General features: G+C 42.7%; 1 non-coding gene across 1 annotated transcript; it reads left to right on the top strand.

Moving 5' to 3' along the window:
- Positions 1-1,958: 1,958 nt before the first annotated feature.
- Positions 1,959-2,065, top strand: LOC120942081. Its single transcript, XR_005749882.1, has one exon. It is a non-coding gene; the product is annotated as a U6 spliceosomal RNA (small nuclear RNA).
- Positions 2,066-9,921: the final 7,856 nt, after the last annotated feature.

Raw genomic sequence — 9,921 nt, 5'->3', positions numbered from 1 at the left:
GGGCTGGGCGTAGGTTACGTTCACGTCGAACGCTTTGAGCCGTCGTATCTTAGGGAGTATATGCGACATGTTTCTGAGCATGCGCGCGCATGCCCTGTTCGTTCGGCACTTCATTTACATGGGGTCACGATTCATTATAATACAACACGCCCACTACCTGCCTACTTTGAATTAGGCGGGCTTACGCCGGCCCATTTACGCTACGCCGGCGTAACTTAGGGAGCAAGTGCTTTGTGAATACTGGCCTTGCCTCTCTATTTTACGACGGCGTAGTGCATATGAGCTGCGCTACGTCCGCTCAAACATACGCCGCTCTACCTGAATCTGGGCCATAGAGGTTCTAGCATCCTCTTGAAAAAGGATTTTTAGTTTTTACTTACATTCCCATTTTTTCTAATACCGATTACAAAATCCTATCCAAACCACTTTAAGTCAGAATTAGAAATTCTACTATTGAATTATCATACTTCTAACTCATAATTATGCTCATGTGTAAGATACTTCAAAAGCAGAAGTAGAGGTTAGATAACTGCATGTTTATATTTGAAAAATAAAATATTTGCTGAAGTCAAAACCAGCAATAGTCTATATAGATTTCCTTTTCTGAATGAAACTAAACCAATTACAAACCTGGGCAATTCAAATAGGACAAAATGGGACAAAAACACATTAAGGAAGATTATCTTTGCTGATGTACTGATTATTTTCTCTTGTTGTTTTCACAATAATAACATTGTTAATTATGTTTTCTTTTTAAATATGAATAGTTTGACTTGCCCAGGTTTGTCTCTGATTACTGTAAGACTACTGTAGGAAAGAACAGTCTCTCATAAGCAAAATTCATTACAAAAAGCTAATGCAAAATGTTTTTTTTTAGCATAATCCACAAGCTAAACATATGAAAAATTAACCAAATACACAAATTTTGTAATGACAGTAAGATGAATGAAGTAGCACGAATCTTCATTAAAGCGGGGGTTCACCCAAAAAAAAAATTCTAACATTGCATGAAGCCGACCTATGAGACCGACAGTATGCTGTTTTTTTTTTCTTGCGTACATACCATTTTAGGGCTATTTTCACCCCCGGCTTTCCCACGGGAGTGGGCGTTCCTAATCACAGGCTGTGATGGACGTGCTTCCGACCGGCGCATACTTCTCGTCACAAGTTGCCAAAAGAAGCCGAACGTCGGTGCGCAGGCGCTGTATAGAGCCGCACCGACGTTCGGCTTCTTTCAGCAACTTGTGACGCGCAGTATGCGCCGGTCGGAAACACGTCTATCACAGACTGTGATTAGGAACGTCCACTCCCGCAGGGAAGCCGGGGGTAAAAATAGCCGTAAAATGGTATGTACGCAAAAAAAAAAAAACAACAGCATACTGTCGGTCTCATAGGTCGGCTCCATGCAATGTTAGAAATTTTTTTTAGGGTGAACCCCCGCTTTAAGAGACTAATATGTAATCACCAAAATAAAAACAAAAACAAAACAATAATACATACTCACTCAGATGGATGCAGCATCGATCTGATGCTGCAGCTTCGCCCCAGCTCTAAGGCCAAGAACCAAGTGATCACATTACCACTGATTGTTTGGTTTTCTGTTTTCAAAGATCAGAGCACTTCACTGTGCAGGTAATAGGAGAAGCTGGCTCAGGCTCTAAACAGCTCACTGAGAGGCTGAGCCAGGTGCCATTGTCAGGATCCTCTTATGTTTTTAACGGTCTAGAAAAAAAAGTTTTTTTCAACCTGATCATTAAAACGGCCTTGCCTACACACGATTATGAAAAAAAATGCTCTAGCAAAGCGCTGTGATGTACAACATGTACGACGGCACTATAAAGGGGAAGTTCCATGCGGATGGCGCCACCCATGGGGCTGCTTTTGCTGATTTCGTGTTACCGCGTGTTAGTAAAAGTTTGGTGAGAGATGAGTCTTCGTGCTTTAAAGATCGTTTTCTGGTCCTCGCTTCGGCAGGACATATACTAAAATTGGAACGATACAGAGAAGATTAGCATGGCCCCTGCGCAAGGATGACACGCAAATTCGTGAAGCGTTCCATAAAAAAAAAAAAAAAAAAAAAAAGATCGTTTTCTGGTGTTCAGTTTGTGCTTGTGGGTTCGTATCCGTCTTTCAGTGCTTGTAGTCAGTTCGTATCTGTTTTTGCAGTGCGTTCTTGTCCGCTCGTTACTGTCTTTCAGTTCGTTCTTCAGAGGCCTTGCTGTTCTTCAGTGCATTCTTTTAGTTTGTTCTGATTAGATGACCGTTTTCTAGACATGTTGCGGATACGTTCTTGTCGCCGAGATCGTGCTGTGCTTGGTGCTGGGATTTCTGCTTTATCCCAGCTCCGGTCCATGAACAGGGTGAGGAGGAGTTTGTGGGCCAAGAATTGGTTGCTCTTGCGGCACCAATTCTGTCATATGCCTCTGCTGTGGGAGATCCAGGAGAATAACCCTGATGACTTCAGGAATTTTCTGTGGATGTCTGACCCTGTCTTTCAGCAGCTCTTGGCTTTGGTGTCTCCCTATATCACCAGGCAGGACACCATTATGCGGGAAGCCATCACTGCTGAGCAGAGGCTAGTTGCTACTTTGCGCTACCGGGCAACATCGAGAAGCTTGCAGGACTTCAAGTTCTCGACAGGCATCTCCACCCAGGCTCTGGTATCATAATCCCAGACACCTGTTCTGCTATAATCCAAGTCCTGCAGGAGGACTATATTAAGGTAAGTTTTGTCCTTTAACCTCACAATCTATGTATTTAATGCTTGCTAATGTATTGTGTTTTTTAAATCAGTCCCTAATTAACATGTTTGTAATATGCTGTGAATTTCCCCTTTGTCCCCATGCATGCTGTACGCTTTGAATGCTCCTTTTTTGGCCTATATGCATATTTCCAATAGCCAACCTCTCCAACATTCTATCCTGGGCCCAAACACACCTAGCCCAGTCACTTTCCAATGTATTTTGTCTGCTCCATTGTAGTGCTCTATTTGGTGTCTCTCTATATCACAATGTATTTTGTCTGCTCCATTGTAGTGCTTGCCCAACCCCCCCCCCCTAAAATGTGTGCATTTAATATTTTTGGGGAATTCAGACAGAGTGCTAGATCCTTTATTTCTGAGGTCCCCAACTCATCTTGAAACCCCCTCCCCAAAAACAAAATTTTATTGGGCCATCAGAGGTGGTGATTAGTGATCCATTATTTTTTTTGATCTTAAAATACTCTTTCAAATTAATGATATACTGTTTTTGGCAAGAATGTTTTTGGATAATCTGATTGCAATGTTTGTTTGAAAGTTTTTTTTTTTTACTCCACAGTTCCCTTCTACGCCACAGGAATGGCAGACTGTGGCATCAAAGTTTTCGCAGCTTTGGAACTTTCCAAACTGTGGAGGAGCCATTGATGGCAAGCACGTCCGCATCGTGCCACCACCCCGCTCGGGATCCGATTATTTTAATTATAAAGGGTTCCACAGTATCGTGATGATGGCAGTGGTGTCGGTCAATTATGATTTCTTATTTGTGGATGTGGGGAAAAATGAGCGGATGTCTGATGGCGGAGTATTTGCCCAGATCGAGTTCGCCCAGCTGCTCCAATCGGATGACCTGGCATTGCCACCTGCAGCGGAAAATGAAGAGGGACTTCCCTTCGTGTTTATTGCTGATGAGGCGTTTGTGCTGGGTCCTCACCTGATGAGGCCTTTTCCCCAAAGAACCCTCAACCCTGAGAGAAGGGTGTGTAATTATAGGCTGGCCAGAGCCAGAAGGGTGGTAGAAAATGTCTTTGGCATCATGGCCAGCTGTTTCCGCTTATTTCTCACCTCCATCAACCTTGCGGATTACAAATGGAACCATGTAATAATATGCTGTTGCATTCTGCATAACTTTTTAAAGAGAAATTCTACAAATGATTTAGCATCCATTGGGCCCGATGAGGCCATTGAACAATTACTAATGCCATTGCCGGCCCATGAAGCTGGCCCTACAGGCTTGGCCCCCCAAGTCGCCCGTGATGTCCGGCAACAATATGTGGATTATTTTATGGGTAGGGGGGCCATTGCAATGCCTAATGATGTTGTTTAAAGGAAAAATGTAAAATAATTTTGTTTTTGTAATGAAAAAGACTTTTTTTTTTTATTATTTAATTTGGGTTTCTTTCATCTTTCTCCTAGGTTATCCTAGTGCCATTGTAGTGCCATGTGTATTTTCCCTTACTAAAAACCCATCATTGTCAATGTAAACACCACAAATATTTATTTGTTCTTTTAGGCAACATTGATATAAGAAGCCACACATTGAGTAGAAAACATTTTTTATTGTTTCACATTTTAAATGTGTAATTTTTTTTTGTTATTTTTTTCAAATATATATATTTTTTTGTAAAAATAGTTTTTTGTTTAGATAATATTCCAAAAAAAATTAATTTGGGTTTTTCTTGTTAAAACGCATGAACAATGTAACTTTTTTCAAGTTTTACATTGTTCATGTGTTTTAGCAAGTAAAACTAAAAATTTAGATGATTCTAAAAAATTACAATATTATTTAAAAATCAAATAAAAACAATTAAAACATTACCAACAAACAAAATTAAAAGGATAAAATATTAACTTTTTTTTTTTTTTAAACCCTCCCAAGAAAATGAATCACATAATTTATCCTTTGCGCCAGCTGCTTCGTCTTTTCCCTTTTATGTACCATGCTGGTGTTGATGTCATCCAGGTCAGCAGAGCAGGCCATAACCTTGCCAATTAACGTCTGGGCGCTGTGAGAATGAAATCGGTCCGCAGCCAGAAAAGCTCCTAAAATTTTGAAACACACCATGTATTATAAATATGCAGGCCTACATCTATTACCTGAAGCTGTGGTGTATGACACTGACCTGTTGTGGTGCCAGTTTCGACTTCCTCCGCTTCTTCTTCCTCCACATCCCGCGGGGGTGGGTCTTGAATAGGAGGTGTGGGGTTTCTAGGCTCCTGCCTGGAAGCTCTTTGACGCTCTATGAGATTGTAACAAAAGGGATACTTGAGTCAAAAAGATTTGAGGCCTGAAAGAGGAATATGAATCATTCTTTTTGTAAGTGTGGTACATTTGTCTGTTTTGTCAATACTTCTAAGCTGAACACTTTTTCTTTTTTTGGGTCAAGTTTCCCACATGGAAACACACCAAGTATCCACTGCATCACCTGTGTGTGACACCCTAAATTGGTTGTTCTTGTGGCCAACACTTGTGCTAACCAACTGCTGAGCATACTCTTCTTACTGTATATTGAATTCAGTTAGATTAGTTAAATATAGTTAAGAACACATCTACATTAAAAAAAAAATTGTCTCACATAAATAGTTCAAGATGTCGTTTCATGTTCGTGGTAACAATAATTGGTAATCATCGTTCATTCGATCACTAATAATAAAACACGATCTTTTTGTCTGATACAGTGTTAACTACATTTGTCCATGCCTAGATAGGCATGATGAAATTTCTAAAACACTGTATCGGACAAAAGATCGTATTTAATTATTAGTGAGCGAATGAACGATGATTCATACGACTAATTATTGTGCCCACAAACATGAAACTTGACATCTTGAACTGTACTACATGAAAGAAAAAGCACATGCAGCACCATGATATTGATACTAATCTGAGTACACAGGAAAATTACTTACTTTTTCTAATGACTGTTTATTTTCTGGTATTGCTCCGGCTCCCTCAATTTGATGTCAGACCATCTTTTGCGGAGCTGTTCCTTGGATCTCCGCACCCCAAATTTGTGGTACAGAGTTTTGACCACTTTGTCCATTATTTGGGCTTTCACCTTATTAGGGTATTTGTATGGGCCATGTTTAGCATCATAATCCTCCCTCCTCAATATTGCCACCATTTCCACCATCTCCTCAAATGCCATATTTGTGGTCTTGTATCTCCGGGATCTGGTGTGTGGTTCTGCCTGGCTTCGCTCCTTGGTTGAGGTTGCCACTTGCCGAGTGTCCGCCATGTTGTCTTGAACTAGACGACCGAGAAGAGGCAGGGAAAGTACTAGAACGAACGTCAGGGGCGGGGAAAACGTGCAGAGCTTCACGCATGCGCAGTGTATATAAAGGGATACCGCATGGGTCAAAACGACGTTCAGTGTGTGTAAGAAGGCGGAAGGAACGGACATGTACAACGACGGTACGTAACATGATTTTTTACTTTATTGATCAGTGGATGAGTTTGTGGCCTATATATGGTGAGAAAGTTTAGTAGTAGAGGCTTGACTGACATTAGCTTTTTTGCATTGATTTTGACTTGCAGAAATCATGGATGTTTTAAAAAACATGAGTTTATGACTGAGTTTGTGCAGAGATGGAGGGATCTGCCAATATTATGTCGGACAAAAAACAACCTCAATAAAAACAAAGAAGCCAGGAAACAAGCACTGAAGAGCCTGCTTGTATTTGTAAAGACAAAGATCCCCACAGCAACAATTAAGGATGTGAATAAAAAAAATTGGGACCATTAGGGGCACATATCAGACTCAACGAGCGCTAGTCATGAAATCAATGAGGTCAGGAGCAGCTGCTGATCAAATACACAAGCCAAACCTATGGTACTACAGCCAACTCCATTTCCTGGATTACCATCTGGAGTCGAGGGAATCCCTTTTAACCCTTCCCCCCAGAAGTAGCTCCAGCCTTCCCTGCAGCCAACCCTCCAGCCTTCCCTGCAGCCAAGAGCAGCCATCTTTGGAGGAACAACTGGAGTTCCTGGAGGAGCCTGATTGTGACACATGGAGCCAGGTATTGTAATTTGCTAACGATTTTTTGTAATAAAAGTATAATGATGTCAAATTGATGTTACTAGTGCACAAAATTTAAGGATTGAACAAAAAGTGTTGGACATATCAATAGACAGGCAGAGGTCAGAATGATTGTCTAATATATATTAGCATTTAATTTGCATCTGTCATGACTTGAAAAATGTGTGTGATATATGAAGACAAAAAACAAACTATGTACCTTTTTTTTATACACAGACAGAGCAAAGCCAGGAGGAGGCAGAGCCCACTGTGAGACAGGAGGAGGCAGAGCCCACTGTGAGACAGGAGGAGGCAGAGCCCACTGTGAGACAGGAGGAGGCAGAGCCCACTGTGAGACAGGAGGAGGCAGAGCCCACTGTGAGACAGGAGGAGGCAGAGCCCACTGTGAGACAGGAGGAGGCAGGCCCCAGTGGGAGACAGGAGGAGGCAGGCCCTAGTGGGAGACAGGAGGCACGGCGGCACACAATGTTGCAGATTCCTCCTCTCTGCACTCCCGCGAAAAGGGCCAGGAGGATTCTTCAAATGGAGGAGGAGACCCTGGCTCTTATTAGGGAGGCTACTGTGGCCCTCCGAGAGCCCCCCACCACAGAAGAGGGATTTGCAGCCCTAATTGCCAGCAAGCTGCACAATATGGAGAGGGGCCAGCGTCTGCGCTGTGAAACCCTGATCTTTAAGGCTATAAACATGGCCATGTTGGGGAAGCTCGATGACGACACTGACATTGTGCGGATCGCTCCTCCTGTTCCTGCTTCTGCTTCTATTCCTGCTCCTGCTCCTATTCCTGCTCTTGTTCCTGCTCCTGCCACAACCTCTACTCCAGGGACCCAGCCTCCGAGGACTCGGTTATCGAGGGCTGCAGGGAAGTTCTTTCTAAATCCCGCGATAACTCGCGGCAGACCTCCGCAATGTCTCCTGGGAACAATGACAAAAGCTTCCAGGAGACATTGCAGCATCCAGGAAGTGACGGAATACCCGCACTCTACCTGATGAATCCATATACAGGAAGCGGCCAGTAACATAAAGGATTACTAAGGTTCGCCTGCCCCTGACAGTGACTGGAGCTGGGCATCGCCGCTTAGTGAAAGATTGGCTGGGGCGGCTCGGCTGCTCTAGTCCTGCAAAGGGAACTGAATTCCTGCTGTAAAAAAAGGGCAGGAACTCCGTTCCCACGCGTTCCCGCAGGACTTGAGCCCTGCAAAAAAAACTAAATACAAATTCATCAAAAAGTCCATAAGTTTAATAAGGTGACTCATTGTCTTAAAATAATATCTTGATGTGACCAATCCACCAGGAAGTGTAACAAATAAAAATCCGTGCTCTGCTTCACCTGTGTGCAATAGCCGCTCACCTCATATAGTGGTTCCCCTCTGGGGATGGACGATGCCTATGGTTTGGTTTTAACGCTCCAGTCTTCTACCTATCACATTTCCCATGGTAGGCTCTATGAGCCTTGTGAGCACTCCTCAGTGGCAGATATTTGAGGAAAAAGAATGGCAAGTCTAGTGCTTTTTGTATATATATTGTAAGGGGTTAGCTCAGTAGTGGGGGTGTGTGACCTCCTGAGTGGGTTCACTACACACTGAACTATACAGAGAGGCAGCCGAGGGTGGTTGAAAAACAAGGATTATGGTTTATTCTTCCATATTGCTGGAAACAAGAGCAAGCATCCTAACAGCATAAACAAAACAAAACATAAAATAAACCCTGGCCACTTGAGCCGTCTACCTTCACAACACAGGAACCTACCTATGGAGTCTGGCACAGCCTACTGCTGGGCAGACACTGCTGGTCTTCCAGCACAAAACAATAGTCTTTTTGATTTTTTTATCACACAGCAAAAGTATCAACAACCACTTCACCTTCAGAAGTCTTCCTCAGCTCACTGCTCTCCTTAACTCAACAAGCCTCAGGATGCAGCATTCAGTAGTAGTCCTCTGGACAACTTATAGAGGCCTTAATTGCCTCATTCTGAACAGCTGAAGCTATCCAACGTCCTTAAATGATCACTAAAGGATTTTTTTTTTAGCTAAATAGCTTCCTTTACCTTACTACTGGTTTCATGTCCTCATTGCTCGTTTTTGCTTTGATGTTGCTGTAAAACTGCTCTGATCTCCACACTTCCTGGTTGTCGGTTTCCTTATAACCATCATACTGGGAGCTTTTCACGATGGTCTGAGCTGTCATTACTGTGTGTCTAAAACTTAACAGAACCAATCAGATTAATTTTAAAAACAAAACACTGTCCTGGATTTGTTTGTTTTTGTTCTGTGTGTCTCTCTAGTTCACAGGAACATGAAACCAGTTTAAAAGTGAAACTAAACTGCAGGCACATTATATGATTGATTTTTATCTAATTGTAATCATTTTAAAAAGGAATCAGTTAACTTTTATGTCTATATACCCTGTAAACAGTCATTTCAGCAAAAAAATGTTTTTCCTTTAGTGACCCTTTAAACCTTTCTGGCTACCTCTGCAGCCGACACCTGATAGTAATTGGTGAATTTTCTAAACAAGGCAGAAATGTATCTCCCGTCTGTGACAACACCCCCAGATTTACCCGACTTCCTGTCACATACCACCCCCCTCTTGTTTCAACCCTAGGGCTGGGACACAGGTTGCCAGACACGCATGTACTCGGGACAAACCATCTGCATTCCCCATTTTAACACCGGGGTGATGCATTACCACAAAACTAAATTCCTGAAGGGCCAGGAACCACCTATTTATTTGCCTTGGTCTCCTTGTTTTGTGCCATCCACTTCAATGGGGCATGATCCGTCACCAGTTCAAACTGTCTACCCACGAGGTAGTACCGGAGAGAGTCCAAAACCCATTTTACCGCCAAACACTCTTTCTCAATGGTGGCATAATTGTCCTCATGGGCCGTGTTCCTCTCCCTGGATAATCTGGGACAGTACAGCTCCTAATCCCACATTTGACGCATCTGTCTGAACCACAAAGTCCAGTGAAAAATCAGGCGAATTTAAAACTGGCAGACTACATAAGGCCTGTTTTAAAGTCTGAAAATCTGTTTCTGCTTCGGGAGTCCATTTGGTCATGACAGACTCCTTCCCTTTGGTCAAATTGGTCAGGGGAGCAGCCTGTGAGGCAAAATGGGGGATA

This window comes from Rana temporaria, chromosome 5 (genome assembly GCF_905171775.1).
Source record: "Rana temporaria chromosome 5, aRanTem1.1, whole genome shotgun sequence".
Classification (NCBI taxonomy): Eukaryota; Metazoa; Chordata; class Amphibia; order Anura; family Ranidae; genus Rana; species Rana temporaria.
Note: the sequence above shows the minus strand (reverse complement) of the source record. Positions and strands in the feature narration are given on the sequence as shown.